This window comes from Hemiscyllium ocellatum, chromosome 14, assembly GCF_020745735.1.
Source record: "Hemiscyllium ocellatum isolate sHemOce1 chromosome 14, sHemOce1.pat.X.cur, whole genome shotgun sequence".
NCBI classification, from domain to species: Eukaryota; Metazoa; Chordata; class Chondrichthyes; order Orectolobiformes; family Hemiscylliidae; genus Hemiscyllium; species Hemiscyllium ocellatum.
The window spans coordinates 73,591,220-73,609,902 of record NC_083414.1 but is presented as its reverse complement, the minus strand read 5'-3'; the positions used below and the strand labels follow the sequence as shown (position 1 = coordinate 73,609,902).

General features: G+C 45.1%; 1 protein-coding gene across 2 annotated transcripts in view; it reads right to left on the bottom strand.

Annotated features, from left to right (window-relative positions):
* LOC132822185 (cyclin-dependent kinase 17-like) overlaps positions 1-17,840 on the bottom strand; it is a 638,730-nt gene extending 620,890 nt beyond the window's left edge. For both annotated transcript variants that reach the window (XM_060835260.1, XM_060835263.1), the window contains exon 1: positions 17,609-17,840. The gene's annotated coding sequence lies outside the window, so the exon portion shown is untranslated. The remainder of the gene's footprint in view (positions 1-17,608) is intronic.
* Between the last annotated feature and the right edge of the window lie 843 nt (positions 17,841-18,683).

Genomic DNA, 18,683 nt, shown 5'->3' with positions numbered 1-18,683 from the left:
TACCAGAGCCAATTACACAGGGATAACTTGGCACTGCAGACCAATAGTGAACGAAGGGGGTATCTGTGCTCTAAGTTTAAACTGTATAAGTTAAGACATTTAAAGCTTTTTGGGTGCCTTATTGCTCTGGTGAAATGAAGCTTTGCTGAAAATAAAGTTGCAATAAAGGTTATCTGAAACCACCCTGCGACTCAGACTCTCGTTGGAAAGTATGAGATTGAATCCCTTTGTTCCTCTGAGCTTCCCAGCATCCTGCCATTCATCAAGTGCTCCCTTGTCTTGTTCTTTCTTCCAAAGTGCATCACCTCACGTTTATCAGGTTTAAATTCCATCTGCCACTGAACTGCCCATCGAACCAATCCATTTATATCATCCTGGAACCTAAGACCTTCCTCCTCACTGACAACCCCCGATCAATCATTGTGTCATCCACAAACCTAATTATCATCCCGTCCACATTCTCTTGCCTATCATTTATGAATATCACAAACAGTAAGGGACTCGGCACCGATCGCTGTGGTACGCCATTGCACACTGGCTCCAGCCACACAAACAGCCTTCTATCATGACTCTCTGTCTCGTGTCACTGAGCCAGTTTTGGATATGACACCCCTCATTAACCTAGAGGTACTTGGTCCAGATACATGCACCACTTGTATTGGTCAGGTCAATAGAAAATGAATTCTCTTTGCAAGGTATCTGTGAGGGTGTCTCATGATCCTCATTGTAAATTCCCTCTCTTGCCTTTTTACCCTTTATTTTATTTTTTTGGTCGCCTTCACTTACCAAACTTTGAAAGGTATCTCTACAAAGACCATGGTCTATTTGAGGCGCAGAAATTGGATTGTACAGTTATAGGCAGAGCTAAATGGGTCATTCAAGCACAAATGCGAGGTGCTGCATTTTGGAAAGGTAAATCTTAGCAGGACTTACACACTTAATGGTAAGGTCCTAGGGAGTGTTACTGAACAAAGAGATCTTGGAGTGCAGGTTCATAGCTCCTTGAAAGTAGAGTCGCAGGTAGATAGGATAGTGAAGAAGGCGTTTGGTATGCTTTCCTTTATTGGTCAGAGTATTGCGTACAGGAGTTGGGAGGTCATGTTGCAGCTGTACAGGACATTGGTTAGGCCACTGTTCGAATACTGTGTGCAATTCTGGTCTCTCTCCTCTCAGAAGAATGTTGTCAAACTTGAAAGGATTCAGAAAAGATTTACAAGAATGTTGAGCTATAGGGAGAGGCTGAATAGGTTTCCCTGGAGCATCGGAGGCTGAGGGGTGACCTTATAGAGGTTTATAAGATCATGAGGGGTATGGATATGATAAATAGACAAGGTATTTCCCTGGGGTGGGAGAGTCCAGAACTAGAGGGCACAGGTTTAGGGTGAGAGGGAGAAAATTTAAAAGGGACCTAAAGGGCAAGTTTTTCATGCAGATGGTGGAAATGAGCTGCCAGAGGAAGTCGTAGAGGCTGGTACAATTACAACACTCAAAAGGCATCTGGATGGGTATATGGATAGGAAGGGTTTAGAGGGATATGGGCCAGGTGCTGGCAAATGGGACTAGATTAGGTTGGGATGTCTGGTCGGCATGGATGAGTTGGACCCAAGGGTCTGTTTCCATGCTTTACGTCTCTATGACTCTATGAGATGAGGTTTGCCTGAAACTGGTGCAGGCGCGATTTAGATCCGTTACAGTGATCAGCATGCGCTGTGGATTCAGATACAGAATATGCAGGGAATTTGACAGTCTCTAATTTATGCATTGAAAACTGTTCTGGAGAAACTCAGCAGGTCTGGCAGCAATTTATCAAGGCATGGAGACATACAACACATTGTGCCCAGGCTGGTCAAAACAAAGTTAATATTTCATGTTCAGAACTCTTGTAGAAAGGACTCCTGTCATATAGAGTATGGACACAATGGGTTGAATGGCCTCCTTCAATACAGAAATCAGCTTCTGCTATTCTGATGCAATATTGATGCCACAGTACAGAAAGACCAGCAAGTCCAGCTCATCACTGGCCTCACACACAGTGTACTCCTGATTGCTAATAACCAGCGCATATTTCTGTCTAGTGGGTTGTTAAATCTTCTTGAGGTAAAGTGGTGAGCTCAAGAATCGAGAGTTAATCTCTGAGATACTTGTCCAAGGCAGAGATATTACAGAGCCTTGAAAACCTTTTATTTTCCTTTAATTTGCTCTGTACAGTTTCACTGGTTAGTTGGACAGATTATTGGAGTTGGTGAAAAGGCTCTTTGGCTAGATGGGAGGCCCATTGTGAACCCACCAGGAGATAGACCACCCCCCCAACACCCCGAGCAGCATGGGCAATCGCAGAAAGTAACACAACGCTTTCGTGAACAAATTTGATTGTTCCTGAATACTGAACAAATCTGACTGAACAGTCCAAAACAGAGAGATTCGTCTCCAGAGGGAGCTTATACCCAAGTGACTCTGACAGGCAGTCCTCGCTCATTGTTTGGTACCTTTGCTATCGTGTCCATTCACTGACCCTGACTCTCACTATTTTATCATTGCCGAGTCCACAAACAACATCCGGGGCAGGGTTAACAATTTGTTCCACTCCTTGCTACAGATTGATTAGATTAGATTACTTACAGTGTGGAAACAGGCCCTTCGGCCCAACAAGGCCACACCGACCCGCCGAAGCGCAACCCACCCATACCCCTACATTTACCCCTTACCTACGGGCAATTTAGCATGGCCAATTCACCTGACCCGCACATCTTTGGACTGTGGGAGGAAACCGGAGCACCCGGAGGAAACCCACGCAGACACGGGGAGAACGTGCAAACTCCACACAGTCAGTCGCCTGAGTCGGGAATTGAACCCGGGTCTCTGGTGCTGTGAGACAGCAGTGCTAACCACTGTGCCACCGTGCCGCCCTAAATTGGTTGGAATTCTCACCAATAGACACACAAGAAGAATGGAAGCTCACAGTAAAGATACATTTGACGCTTTTTTAAAATGTTATAAGGCCAGGCATCACTTCACATTAAATCCTGGAAAGATATGACTGTATTCCACTGGGTTTGTAGGAGGAACTAATTGCAGAGTCCTCAATTAAACTGCACACAGTCTGACACAGTCAGACATACTGGGATTGGGGCAGTGCTTGCAAATCTACTAAACTAATACTGCTGTGATTCTGATATGCTTCACAGTGGTCTTTCAGCTTTTTGTGTGAACTTTCCGTCAATTGCGCACTGTTTGAGGTCAAGGCTGAGTTTCGCTTTGGGTAGTTCCCCCACTTCTGGGATTGGAAGAGAGAGCGGGACTTATGGGTTATCTGTAGAGTAGTTCAGGTTCACTTTGCTTACAATCCTGGGGGTCATGGGAAGAGAACAGACTGGTCTGGAGATACTCATCAGCACTGGAGCATCGTGCTAGACACTGTTTGCAAAAGGACTGGCTAGCACCAGGGAATTAAAACAGTTGATGAAGGAAGGACTGCAGCTTTAAATTTAAACTGACATCAATAAATCAGAATGACGCACATTAATTAAGGATTTTTACGATGAAGATATTTAACCAGCACAAAACACCACTCTGCATAAAGTCAAAAATGAGTGTGTGGCACGTTGATTTGACACTCCAGGAGCTTAGGAAAACAATGCAATCTTTCACCCTGACAGAAGCTAAGTGAGGCTTTCTTTCTCGACTCTGATATACTGCACAATTCTGATGGAGTTCTTTTGCCACTTTATGTTGCTTATAATATACAAACAGCAGTGCAGGGATATGCATCAATTTGCATTGATGGCAGAGGGAATGGTAGCAGCAATGAGCAGCTGAGCTAGGTTATGCTGCAGAGAGGACAGAGTCAGCATTAGGAATGGAAAAACTCCAATCCCCACAGGACATTGTGCACAGGCAAGAAAATAAAACATATCAACTTCACGTCACACTGTTTCATTTCAGTTCCTGGATCCAGAGCATCAAACCCCACCTTGGCAATCTGAAAGTTTAATTCGGCGACGGAACCTAATGGCATGGGCAAGTTGGACCATAGGGTCTGTTTCCGTGCTGTATGACTCGATGGCTATCTGGAATGGAACGCTGACTGTTGTTTGACTAGTCTGTGAAACAGAGCTGAAAATGTGTTGCTGGTTAAAGCGCAGCAGGTGAGGCAGCATCCAAGGAACAGGAAATTCAACATTTCGGGCCAAAGCCCTTCATCAGGAATATTCCTGTTCCTTGGATGCTGCCTGACCTGCTGTGCTTTAACCAGCAACACATTTTCAGCTCTGATCTCCAGCATCTGCAGACCTCACTTTTTACTAGTCTGTGAAACAGCCCTCCCAACTTCAGCCTTCCCAGGGGGTTGCCCTGGGAGTCCTCAACATTGAATCCAGAAACCACGAAGTCTAGTGGCATCAGGTTAAACATGGGCAAGGAAATGGTCCGCTGGTACCATCCTCCTTCGGCTGATGAATCAGTCATTCTCCATGTTGGAATTCTCATCAATTTGTTCTGACGATGGAGGGAATGGGAGCACTGAGGGTGGCAAGGCCTCAAGGGCTGGGTGGGGGATTTCAATGTTTTTTTGCTCACTCACTTAACCTGTTTGTTTCCCTGTACAGATTCTGTGTGTCATCCTCGCCATTTTACCTTCCCAACTATCTTTGTGTCATCCGCAAACCTGACCACGGTACACGGTGGCTCTGTGGTTAGCACTGCTGCCTGACAGCACCAGGGACCCGGGTTCGATTCCAGCCTCAGGTGACTGTCTGTGGAGTTTGCACGTTCTCCCCGTGTCTGCGTGGGTTTCCTCCCTCAATCCAAAGGTGTGCAGATTAGGTGAATTGGCCGTGCTAAATTGTCCACAGTGTTCAGGGATGTGTGAGTTAGGTACATTAGTCAAGGGTAAATGTAGGAAAATGGGTCTGAGTGCGTTACTCTTCAGAGGGTCAGTGTAGACTTGTTCGGCCAAATGGCCTGTTTCCACACTATGATTTACTCTGCACTTCCAATTTCTTAATATATATTGTAAATATTTGTAGCACTGATCCGTCTGGCACTCCACTGGTTCCAGGCTGCCATTCTGAAAAAGCTTCCTTATCCCACTTTCTGTTAGTTAACTAATCCTCAATCATTGCTCATATAATATCTCCAACACCATCTTATTAAGTAGCTATGAGAATGTGTATAGGGTATAAACAGGTAGTGAAAGAGTTAAGTTCTGAGTTTTGTGAAACAAGAGGTTCAGCTAAGCATGAGAGTAGTGATACTCCGAGAGTAGTAAGGGTATGGAATGCTTTGCCAGCAATGGTACTAGATTCGCCAAGTTTAAGTGCATTTAAGTCGTCATTGGACAGGCATATGGACGTACATGGACTAGTGTAGGTGGGATGGGCTTCAGATTAGTATGACAGGGCTGAAGGGCCTGTACTGTGCTGTAATGTTCTATGTTCTATGTTCTATGACTCAGATCAGATAAGCATTTACAGTTAATAATGGGGTGCTGGAGGTAAGGGTTAACAAGGTGGAAAAGCATTCATTATGTAAAGCCATTTAACAATAGTGGAAGCATTCAGTATGCAAGGTCAGCTAACAAGGGGAAAAGTACCCATTGTATGAATCCAATTAACAAGGTTAAGAACATTCATTGTATAATAGGAAAGGGCTTGGTCCCTGCTATTGATACTCATTGATTGTAACGGTCACTCATTGATTGGAACGGTTGCCTTATCTGGATGCTCCTCCCTGTACAATGACTACAAAATTCATTCAGAGACAGCTATTCCAGAGAAGACCATGAACTCATGTCTCTGTACACATGGGCGAACATTCTCTCTCCCTCCAGGGCCTGGAATAAAGATGAAGGAGGTAAAACTACACTATGTCTCTGAGCGTATTGCTTCAACTGAGGGGGGGAACGGGACAACAGCTGACTGTGTGACATCCAATCCTGGAAGGATTGGAAGGTTTTCCATTCCTCACCCTGAGTTATCCTCTCCTATCAAATACCTTCAGGAAATCCAAATATATTACACGTAATTTTTCCTCTTTATCTATCCTGCTTATTCCTTCTTTGAAAAAATCTAACAAATTGTTGGGCATGATCTGCCCTTCATGAAGCAATGCTATTCCAACATTCTGTCTTAGGTTCAAAGGTTATTGAAAGAAAGTGACGCAGTGGCTCAGTGATTAGCACTGCTGCCTCATAGCGCCAGGGACTCGGGTTCAATTCCCATCTCGGGCAACTGTCTGTGTAGAGTTTGCACATTCACCCCGTGTCTATATGGGTTTCCTCCGGGTGCTGCGGTTTCCTCCCAAAATCCAAAGATGTGAATTGGCCACGCTAAATTGCCCAGAGTGTTAGGTGAATTAGTCAGGGGTAAATATAGGGTAGGGGAATGGGTCTGGGTGGATTACTCTTCAGAGGGTTGGTGTGGACTTGTTGGGCCGAAGGGCCTGTTTCCATTTTGAACAGGAACTGGGGAATGTGTTGGATGAATTATCATGATCATATTGAACAGTGGAGCAGGCTAGGGCCGAATGGCCTACTCTGTTCCTAAGTAAACTTAGGAAAAAAAACATATGGGCGCACAAAGATGCACAGCAGGTCAGAAAATGGGACAGAATATAAACGATAGTAAATAGTGACTAAAAGATTGATAAAGAGGGGAATATTGCATTATGTGAGAATCTAGGAAAATAGGAACAGGAGTAGGCCATTCAGTCCCTTGAACGTGTTCCACCATTCAGTGAGATTATGGCTGACCTGTGGCCTAACTCCATTTACCTTTGACCCATATTCCTTAATATCTTTGCTGAACAAAAAGTTCTCTCTTTCTGATTTAAAATTAACAACTGATGATGCATCCATTGCCTTTTGTGGAAAAGAGTTCCAAACCTCTCCCATCTGTTGTGTTTCTAAGTGCTTCCTAATACTTCTCCTGAAAGGCTGGGCCTAGTTCTCAGACTATGCCTCCCATAGTTGTAGAGTCCACAACAGTCGAAATAGTTTATCTATACCTACCCCATCCTTTCCTATAACTACATTCAATACATGGCAGGTGATGGCCTATTCGTATGCTCGCTGGATGTTCTGGGGACCCTAGTTCAAACCCCATCACGGCAGATGGTGGAATTTGAATTCAATAAATATCTGGAATTAAGAATCTAATGATGGTCATTAATCCATTGTTGGACAAACCCATCTGGTTCACTAATGTCCTTTAGGGAAGGAAACTCATCCTTACCTGGTCTGGCCTACATGTGACTCCCAATTCACATTAACGTGGTTGACTCTTTACTGCCCCCTGGGCAATTAGGGATGGGCAATAAATGCTGCCTAGCCAGCGACACCCTCAACCCTTGAATGAATAAAGGAAAATGACTTTAATCTGGTCATTAGATTAGATTCCCCACAGTGTGGAAACAGGCCATTGGGCCCCACCAATCCTCCAAACAGTAACTCACCCAGATCCATTTACCCCTGACTAATGCACCTAACATTATGGGCAATTTAGCATGGCCAATTCACCTTACCTGCACATCTTTGTGACTGTGGGAGGAAACCAGAGCACCGGGAGGAAACCCACGCAGACACGGGGAGAATGTGCAAACTCCACACAGACAGTCACCCGAGGCTGGAATTGAACCCCGGTCCCTGGCGCTGTGAGACTGCAATGTACTGCGTCACTGAGCCGCCCCAGAAGGTCACCTTTAACTTTCTAAATTCTGGACAAAACAGGCCTAATTGTGTAATCTCTCCTCATAGCCTAACCCCTGAAATTCAGAGATATTTCTTGTAAACTTAAGTTGTGCGCTCTCTGAGGCCAACATATCCCTCCTAAGTTAAGGTACCCAGATCTGCTCATAGAATGCCAAGTGGAGTCTAACCAGGATTTTGTAAATCAGCATAATTCCTGCATATTTAATATTCCAATCCACAATAAAAGACCAACATTCCATGAACTCTTTTGACTATTTTATGCGCATGATCATGGCATTTTAAAGATCCATGCCTGAACCCCAAGTCTGTTTAGATATCCACTCCATTGACCATCATACCATGGAGTTGAAAAATGTGGTGCTGGAAAAACACAGCAGGCCAGGCAGCATCCGAGGAGCAGGAGAATCGACGTTTCGGGCATAAGCCCTTCTTCTTTCTCCTAGTTCATCATACCAAGGATAAAATAGATAACCTCACATTTGCTTACATTGAAATCCATCTGCCATAGTTTTTTTCCCATTCACTTAGTCTATCAATATCCCTCGATAATTTTACATTGTCATCTTCACTGTGTACAAGGCTGCCTTACTGTGTGTCATCAGCAAATTTGGATTTATGACTTTCTATGCCATTATCCAAATCATTAATAAATTATGTGAATAATTGAGGCCGTAACACAAATCCTCTTGAGACCCCACTCGTCACATCCTGCCAAATTGAGTATCTACCCTTTACCCCCCTCTTTCTGACAACTGTCACTCAACCATTTTCCCAGCCATGTCAGTAATTTGCCCTCAATTCTGTGGGCTCCTACCATAGTTATGTTTCTTACGTGCAACCTGGTCAAATACCTTCCGGAAGTCCATATAAACAACATCCTTAAACATTCCCATGTCCAGTTCCTTGATCACCTCTTCAAAAAATTCAATAAGCTTTGCCAGGCATGACTGACCTGTCATGAATCCCTGTCTCTCCCTGATTAACAACATTTCCAAGGTGTCCAACTCCCCCATCCATGATAATAGATTTCAACAAGCCCTCCCCCACAGATGGTACATTAACTGGCCTGAATTCCCTGGTTTTGCTGTTTCATCCATCTGAAAAAGCAGACTGCTATGTGCAATTTTCCAATCCAGATGAACAACTCCTGTAGCTAGGGATCTTTGAAGCATTATAGTTAGAGCATTTACAATCCGATCCGCAACTTCCTTTAACATCCTCAGATGGCAATGGGTCAGGTTCCAGGGACCTGTTGCTCTTTAATTCCATTCAATTCCTCATCCTTGATGTTGTTCTTATTTTAATTTTATTCAGTCCCTGTTCCCAATCCACTATGAATGGGACTTCTGGCAAACTCTCCTTCTTTCCTGTAAATATTGAGGTGAAGTAATTATTCAACATGCTTGGCATTTCCCCATCATAAAGTCATAGAGTTCTACAGCATAGAGACAGACTCTTTGACCCAAACTGGTCCATGCTGACCAAAATGGCCGCCCACGCTAACCCCATTTCCCTGCACTTGGCCCATATCCTTCTAAACCTTTCCTATTCATTTATTTGTCCAAACGCCTTTTAAATGCTGTTAATGTACCCGCCTCAACCACTTCCGCTGGCAGCTCATTCCATATCCGTACCACCTTTTGGCATAAAAAGGGTGTCCCTCAGGTTCCCTTTTATTCTTTCCCCTCTAACCTTAAACTGATGCCCTCTAGTCCTCAATTCCCCAACTCTGGGAAAAAGACTGAATGCACTCACCCTATCCATGTCTCTCTTGATCTTCTGCACTTCCATAAGGTGTGTGAGTGGCACGATGGCACAGTGGTTAGCACTGCTGCCTCACAGCGCCAGAGACCCGGGTTCAATTCCAACCTCAGGATTGTGTGGAGTTTGCATGTCTGCATGGGTTTCCTCCGGGTGCTCCGGTTTCCCCCCACAGTCCAAAAATGTGCAGGTTAGGTGAATTGGCCAATGCTAAATTGCCCGTAGTGTTAGGCAGGAGTTAATGTAGGGGAATGGGTCTGGGTGGGTTGTGCTTTGGCGGGTCGGTGTGGGCTTGTTGGGCTGAAGGGCCTGTTTCCACACTGTAAGTAATCTAATCTAATCTAGTCCACTCTCAGTCATCTACGCTCTAAAGAAAATGATCCTAGTTTGTCCAACCTCTCCTTATAGCTCAGGCCATTGAGTCCTGGCAACATCCCTGTAAATTTCTTCTGCATTCTTTCTAGTTTAATAACATTCTTCCTATAGTAAGATGACACAATACAGAGGAACCTCGATTAACCAAAGGACACGATTTGGTTAATCGAATTCCGGATAATCGAACGCCAAATAACATAGTTTAGTTGAGCACTGGGACATTGCGATCTTGCCGGATAATCTGATATTCGGATAATCAAATGCTGGATAATCAAAGTTCCTCTGTATATCGAGTGCGGTCTCACCAACACCCTGTATAACTTCCCGACTTCTATACTCAATGCCCTGACTGATGAAGGCCAGTGTGCCAAAACTCATTCTTCACTGCCCTGTCTACCTGTGACTCCACTTTCAGACAACTGTGAACCTGAACTCCAAGGTCCCTCTGTTCCACTGCACTCCTTAAGGATCTGCTATTCACCATGAAACTCCTACATTGATTTGACCTTCCAAAATGCAACACCTCACATTTATCTATATTAAACGCTATTTGCTATTTCTTGGCCCACTTCCCCAACTGATCGAGGTCCTGCTGCAATTTCTGTCCATGATACTGTCTATTTTAATGTCATCTGCAAACTTACTAATCATGACATTCTCATCCAAATCATTAATATAGATAACAAACAGTAATTGACCCAGCACTGACCCCTGAGGCACTCATGATGGCACTTCCTGCTGAAGGTGAAGGGCTCCTGTCCGATACATCGATTTTCCTGCTCCTCGGATGCCTCCTGACCTGCTGTGCTTTTCCAGCACTACTGTAATACTGACCCTGAAGCACTCTACTAGTCACAGGTCTCCAATCTGACAAGCGTCCTTCCACTATTACCCTCTGCTTCCTACCATTAAGCCAATTATGTATCCAATTCGTCAGCTCCCCTGGATTCCATGCAATCTAACCTTCCAGAGCAGCCTACCATGTGGAACCTTATCAAAGGCCTTACTGAAATCCTTGGCGATATGCCCACTTTAAGTCTTTAGAGATCCAGCATTGTTCCTGACCACCCAGTTTTCCTTTATGTAACTATAACATTTCTTCTTAATGATTTTGACGTCCCTTTTGTAAGTTTCCTTTTATAATCCCTTTCATTGTAGCTCTTGTAAGCTACAATGGTGGTCCTTGCATCTTCCTCAATCTGTGCTTTTATTTTGCATTTTCGTAAGCCTGTGCTTTTCAGTTTTCTGCTGTCCCTTCTCTCTTTAGTTGTCCATGGCTGTTTTTTGTTTTCTCACTGTGAAAGATAACTGAAAATCAAAACCCCACCAGGAGTTTCTATAGCTATTTAAAAAAGAAAAGAGCTCACAAGGTGGGTGTTGCTCCTGCAGACCTTCAGACTGGAGGACTAAGAATGTAACTAAGGGAAAGACAGATGGATTGACTTGAACAAATATTTTACGTCAGTCTTCACGGTAAACGATGCAAGTAACATCTCAGAAACAGAATGGCAGGACACGAAGGAGCTCAGAGGTGCAGAGGGATCTTGCGTGCTTGTGAACAGACCCTTGAAGGCAGTAGAACAGGTTGACAAGGTGATGAAAAGGGATATGGGACACTTGCCTCTATCAGCAAAGGTGTAGATTATAAGAGCAGGGATACCTTGTTGGAGCGGAACAGAACTTTTGTAAGGCCACAGCTGGAGTACAGTTCTGGTCACCACAGTAGAAGAAGAGATGTGCTTGCACTGCAGGGTCCACAAGGATATTGCTTGGGATGGAACAGTTCGGCAATGAAGAGAAGGCTTTTTTCTTTGGAGTAAAGAAGGCTAAGGGACAGAGGCATACAAGATTGTGACGAATGTGGGCAGGGTGCATAGAAAGCAGCTGTTCCCCTTAGTTGAAGGGTTAATAATAAGGAGGCGTAATTTTAAACTGAAAGGCAGAAGGTTTGAGGGCATTTGGGAAAATACCTTTTTCAACTAGAGGCTGGTGAGGGACTGGAATGCCCTGTCTGGGAGAGTTGAGGCTGAAGCCCTCACAGATTTTAATAAGTACTTGGATGAGCACTTGAAATAGCATAACATTCACGGCTGTGGACCTAGTGTTGGAAAGTGGGACTAGCATAACTAGCAGCGTATTTTTGGCAGGACAGACTTGATGGGCCAAAGGGTCTCTACTGTACTACGTGATTGTATAAATCAGGAAATGGCAGAGAGGGAATAACTCGGGAAAAGAATGGGTCAGAAATGGGTGGGGAGTGAATTACTGGAACTAGAAAGTGACAAGTGACTCATCCTGGCATCTTAAAGAAATTAGCTAGTGAGATCATCGATACATTAGATAACATTTTCTAAAACTCATAAGATTCAGAGAAGGTTCCTTTAGATTGGAAAATAGCTAACGTATCTCCTTTAGACAAAAAAAGGAGGAATACAGAAAGCAGGAAACTGCAGGCTAGTTGGTTCAACATCTGTCATGGGGGAAATGTTGCTAAAAACATTTTAACAGGCACAGGCATTTTAATAGAGTCAACATGGTTTTGTGAAAGGGAAAGTCATGTTTCTCCAATTTACTGGAGTTCTTTGAGGAAGCAAAGCTACTTTGTGGGAAAGGGGTCAAAGTCACACAACACCAGGTTATAGTCCATAGGTCTATTTGAAATCACAAGCTTTCGGAGCACTGCCCCTTCATCAGGTGAACTGAAGAGAGCACCCAGGACAGACTTTATAATCAGAGAGATCAAAAGACCATATAAATGCTGTGAGTGGAGTGTCGACAGACTGAATAATAGGTCTCTGTAGGTGATCAAGAGTGTCAGACAGTGTGAGTAAAGCATCAACAGCTGAAAAAACAAATGAAAGGATTAATTGAGGCAGAGAGATCATTATAAAATATTAAAACTAAAGTGGTGATGGAGACGAACCAAATGACTGGGATAACACGCGAGGTATAACAGCACCTTGCTGAGGATCCAACCAAAGTAACAAATAATCCAAAACTGTACAAACCAATTAAGGTGGAGAGATCATAACAAGTCATCAAGGTGATGGTGTCAAACCAGGACAGTGAGGAAGATTTTACAGATACAGAACAGTGTGGTGGGGCTACATGTAGTGCAACATGAACCCAAGATCGTGGTTGAGGTGGATACATAACTTGGCTATCAGCTTCTGCTCAGTGATTCTACATTGCTCTGTATCTTGAAGGCTGCCGTGGAGGATACTTACCCAAAGATCAGAGGCTGAATGTCCTTGACGCTGAAGTGTTCCCCAACTGGCGACTCATGGAAACGTGTCACTGAACCAACCACACAACGATATCACCAAGTTTCATCCCATCATCAGACTTACCAATGGACAACACAGCAGAATCAGTCTCATTCTCAGACACATCTCCGTCAGGGACAGACACCTCAGTACGTCACTCTACCACAAGCCCATTGATAACCTCATGATGCTACACTGCTTCAACTTGCACCCTGAACATGTTAAAAAGGTGATTCCCTACAAACAAACTCTGTGCACTCACGGGATCGGCTCAGATGAGGAGGAACGTGATGGATACATCAAGATGCTGAAAGACATCCTCATAAGAACAGGATACGATGCTCCAATCATCATCGATCACCTGATGTGCCACAGAAAAAAAATCACAACAACCCCCTCAGAAGATGAACACAAGACACGACCAATACAGTACCCTTCATCGTCCAGTATGTCCCCTAAGTGGAGAAACTACACCATGTTCTTCACAGCCTTCAACACATTATCGATGATGACGAACATCTCGCCAAGCTCATTCTTACTTCCCACCTCCAAACAACCTCCAAACCTTAAACAGACGATCGTTCACTGCAAACTGCACAGCCTTCAGGACAACATTGACCACAACACCACAAAAGCCTGCCACTGTAACCTCTGCAAAACATGCCAGATCATCAACATGGACACTAACATCGCACAGCAGATGCTCATGTGACTCGGTCAATGGTGTCTACCTCAAACACTGCAGGTTAGGATACGAAACCATGCAGATGCTAAGGCAACAGATGAATGGACGTGGCCCAACAATTGCCAGACAAGAATGTTTTGCCCCCAGTCAGGGAATGCTTCAGTGGTCAAGGACATTCAGCCTCTGATCTTCAGCTAAACATCCTCCAAGGCAGCCTTCGAGATACAGAACAATGCAGAAACTGATAGCCAAGTTGCAAACCTACCTCAACCGTGAACTTGGGTTCATGTTGCACTACATGTAAGCCACCATACTGCTCTATATCTGTACAATCTTCCTCACTGTCCTGTTTTGACACCATCAGCTTGAAGACTTGTTACGATCTCTCTACTTTAATTAGTTTGCACAGTTTTGGATTACTTGTGTTAGGCCTTCGGCAGGGTACTGCTATACCTATCATATTATTCCAGTCATTTGGTTTGTCTCCATCACCACGTTGGTTTTAATTTTTTTAATAATTATCTCTCTACTTCAATTATTTGGATTATAGGCCACCCCGTCATTTGTTTTTCAGCTGTTGTCACTTTACTCACACTGTCTGACACTCTTGATCACCTACAGAGACCTATTATTCAGTCTGTCAACACTCCACTCACAGCATTTATATGATCTTTTGATCTCTCTGATTACAAAGTCTGTCCTGGGTGCTCTCTTCAGTTCACCTGACGAAGGGGCAGTGCTCCGAAAGCTTGTGATTTCAAATAAACCTATGGACAATTACCTGGTGTTGTGTGACTTTTGACTATCCAACACCGGTACCTCTACATCGAGGGTAAAGGGAAACTAGTGGATGAGCCGCATTTACATTTTCAATCAGCATTTGCTCTGGGAGTGTAAGGGGTAACATATTGTTATGGTTGGAAGATTGGCTGGTTAACAGGAATCAGAAGGTAGGTGGAAATGGGTAATTATCCGGTTAGCAAGGTGTGCCACAGGAGTCAGAGCTGAGGCCTCACTTTTTCCAATTCCCATAAAAGATGGATAAACAGACTGAAAGCACAGGAGCTAGATTTGTTGATGACATGAAGATAGGAAAGTGAGTAGTGAAGGGGGCAGAAGCAGCCTACAAAGGGATATAAATAGGTTAAGTCAGTTGGCACAGATCTCACAAATGGAGTATAATAAGGAAAAGTGTGAAATTGTTCATTTTGGTATAACGAATAGTAAAGAAGTTTGCTATCTAAACAATGAGAGGCTGCAGAGCTCTGAGATGCAGACAGACCTGGGTGTCCTAGTGCATGATTCACAGAAGGTTAATATGCAGATACAGCAAGTAATCAGGGAATGTTATGTCTTAATGTGAGGCAAATTGAGTACAAGAGTAGAGAGGTTATGCTGCCGTTATACACGGCATTTGTGAGACGATATCTGGAGTGCTCTGTACACTACTGGTCACTGTATGCACTGAAGAATGTTACTACATTAGAAATGGTTTAGAGAAGGTTTACGAGACTTGTATCTGGATTGGGTGGGCTGTGCTATGGGGAAAGGCTAGAAAGGCTAGGCTTGTATTCTCTGGAGTTTCAAAGAGTCAGGGGCGGTTTGATTGATCCGGAGCAATTTTGACTGGGTGGATGTGGGAAGGATGTTTCCTTTTGTGGGAGAATCTGGAACTAGGGGCCATAGTTTTTAAAATCGGGGGTCACCCATTTAAGACAGAGAAAGGTTTTGCTTTGTCTCAGTGGGTCGGCAGTCTTTAGGTTTCCTTTCCTGAAAAGCTGATGGGACCAGACTCTTTGAATTTTTTTTGATGTGGAGGTGTCAGGGTTGGACTGGGATGGACCAAGTTAAAAACCACACAATTCCTGATGAAGGGCTTTTGCCCGAAACGTCGACTTCCTGCTCCTCAGATGCTGCCTGACCTCACACTCTCGACTCTGATCTCCAGCATTTGCAGTCCTCACTTTCGCCTAAAAAATCACACAACACCAGGCTATAGCCCAACAAGTTTGTTTGGACTATAAAACTGAAAGTTATCCCGGGAATGTGACTGGAAAGAAGTTCTGGGATTTACACATTAATGCATCAAAACCTGCAGCCCCATTGTAAAGAGATTAAATACTTAGCAGCAAGCTGGGTTTGTTCAATACATCACATCAGTTGTATAACACTTTGATCTTTTACTACAAATTCTGTGTCCTACGATCCTGCCCTACTAGCTCTCCTTGAGGCAGAGATGGATTGATTCTTACTGACAGGTTATCACGGGGTAAGTGGGAATGTGAAGTTATCAGATCAGCTCGGATCGTGTTGAATGGAAGTGCAGCTTTGACAGTTGGATAGTCTACCCCCCACAAAATCACTGACGTATTATGGCACCAAAGGAGACGATTTGATCCATAGGGTCCATGCTGGCTTTTTATTGGATAGATTAGATTCCCCTTACCTACAGTGTGGAAACAGGCCCTTCGGCCCAACAAGTCCACACTAACCCTGCGAAGAGTAACCCACCCAGACCCGTTTCCCTCTGACTAATGCAGCTCACACTACGGGCAATTTAGTGAGACCAATTCACCTGACCTGCACATCTTCGGACCGTGGGAGGAAACCGGAGCAAACCCGCGCAGACATGGGAGAATGTGCAAACTCCACAGTCAATTCCCAGGCTGGAATTGAGCCTGGGTCCCTGGTGCTGTGAATCAACAGTGCTAACCACTGAGCCACCGTGCTGCCCCAATTGCCTGCCTTTTCCCTATTCCATTGGTCACCATGTCTATCCAACCCTCCTAATTTACGCCTAGATCTGAATGTTCCTAACTGCAAGGTGCAGTCTGAGTCAAGTGTTCACTCTGGTTCTGATATACTTGCATGCCCTTGGGTTGATTGGGCTGACAGACTTTATAAAGCTCTGGTTAGGCCCCATTTGGAGTATTGTGTCCAGTTTTGGTCCCCACACCTCAGGAAGGACATACTGGCACTGGAGCGTGTCCAGCGGAGATTCACACGGATGATCCCTGGAATGGTTGGTCTAACAATACAAGGAAAGGCTGAGGATCCTAGGATTGTATTCATTGGAGTTTAGAAGATTAAGGGGAGACTTAATAGAAACTTACAAGATAATACATGGCTTGGAAAGGGTGGACGCTAGGAAATTGTTTCCGTTAGGCGAGGAGACTAGGACCCGTGGACACAGCCTTAAAATTAGAGGGGGTCAATTCAGAACAGAAATGCGGAGATATTTCTTCAGCCAGAGGGTGGTGGGCCTGTGGAATTCATTGCCCCAGAGTGCAGTGGAGGCCGGGACGCTAAATGTCTTCAAGGCAGAGATTAACAGATTCTTGATGTCATGAGGAATTAAGGGCTACGGGGAGAATGCTGGTAAGTGGAGTTGAAATGCCCATCAGCCATGATTGAATGGCGGAGTGGACTCGATGGGCCGAATGGCCTTACTTCCACTCCTATGTCTGATGGTCTTATGGTCTTATGACCCCACACATGGATTGGAAGAGGCGGGCACACACACACACGGTATCAGAGACAGTACAGAGCAAAATTAATCTCTCCGAGGGGAACCAATGACCACTGTCACACTCTTGCATCCTCAATTGTAAATAGACAACCTACTTTCCAGCAAAGCTGATCATCAGACGGCAGGTTACAGTACCCTTCCCTTGCCAGAGTCAGGGGAGTCCAGGTCAGGAGGTGGGACAACACCCCTGACATTTCAAGACTCCATTGGGGAGGGGAAAGGAGAGAGCTGAGATAATGCAACACACTGGAAACATCTTTGTAATCTAACTCATGGTTGACTCTCACCTTCCAGCTGATGTCAGCTCGTGTGGCGGATCTGGATCAGAAGCGGCACCCTCCTCCAGCCAATGCTGGGGGTTAGTCTGTGTACAAAGAGGCACAGGCAGAGCCGCAGAGTTATTGCAACGCAGCTCCGAGACACTTTCGCCTGGGGAAGGAGCGCATAATTAGCCAGCTCCTCTTCAGTTTCAGCAGGGGTTCCCGATCGTTTCACCGCGACCGCGGCAGACTGCTGGAAGGCCAGATCCCAGAGGGGAGCTGTTCAAAAGGAAACAGGTTCCTGGGATCCGCCTCTCAGGCCAGCTCCTGTAGCACAAGAGACCAGGCTGCAGTTCAGGGCACCACACACAGGGACGCCCCCCACACACACACACCAGTTTCCCCACACGGCATCTCATCCACCCACCCCACCCCCGAGCCCTCTCTCCAGGCAATATCTCAGCGTGCATTCACTGTCACTGCCGGGGAAACCGTGGGGATTTCAGCTTCCCAGCCGTCAGCTCTCCCTTACCTCTGCACCAGTAATGCAGCAAATTGGCAACGCTATCTCGGCGCAGAACAGATCACAACAAACCCTGACATTGCAAATTCTGCCCGAGAGTTAGGGCAGAGGGATTGTTGCAGCTACCCCTTCTGTCGGCTGAAGGCTGTCTCAATGTAATGACCAGGAGGAGTGCATTCGGCCCGTCATTAACTGTGCTGGCCCTCTAAAGGAGCAGTGCAGTACACTCACAGACAGTACATCCCAGACCCTTACCCCTCGGGTGAACCTGCCTCCCCCACACTCTCAGACAGTACATCCCAGACCCTTACCCCTCGGGTGAACCTGCCTCCCCCACACTCTCAGACAGTACATCCCAGACCCTTACCCCTCGGGTGAACCTGCCTCCCCCACACTCTCAGACAGTACATCCCAGACCCTTACCCCTCGGGTGAACCTGCCTCCCCCACACTCTCAGACAGTACATTCCAGACCCTAACAGTTCCAGTTGAAAATGTGTTGCTGGTTAAAGCACAGCAGGTCAGGCAGCATCCAAGGAATAGGACATTCGACGTTTCATGATTCCTGATGAAGGGCTTA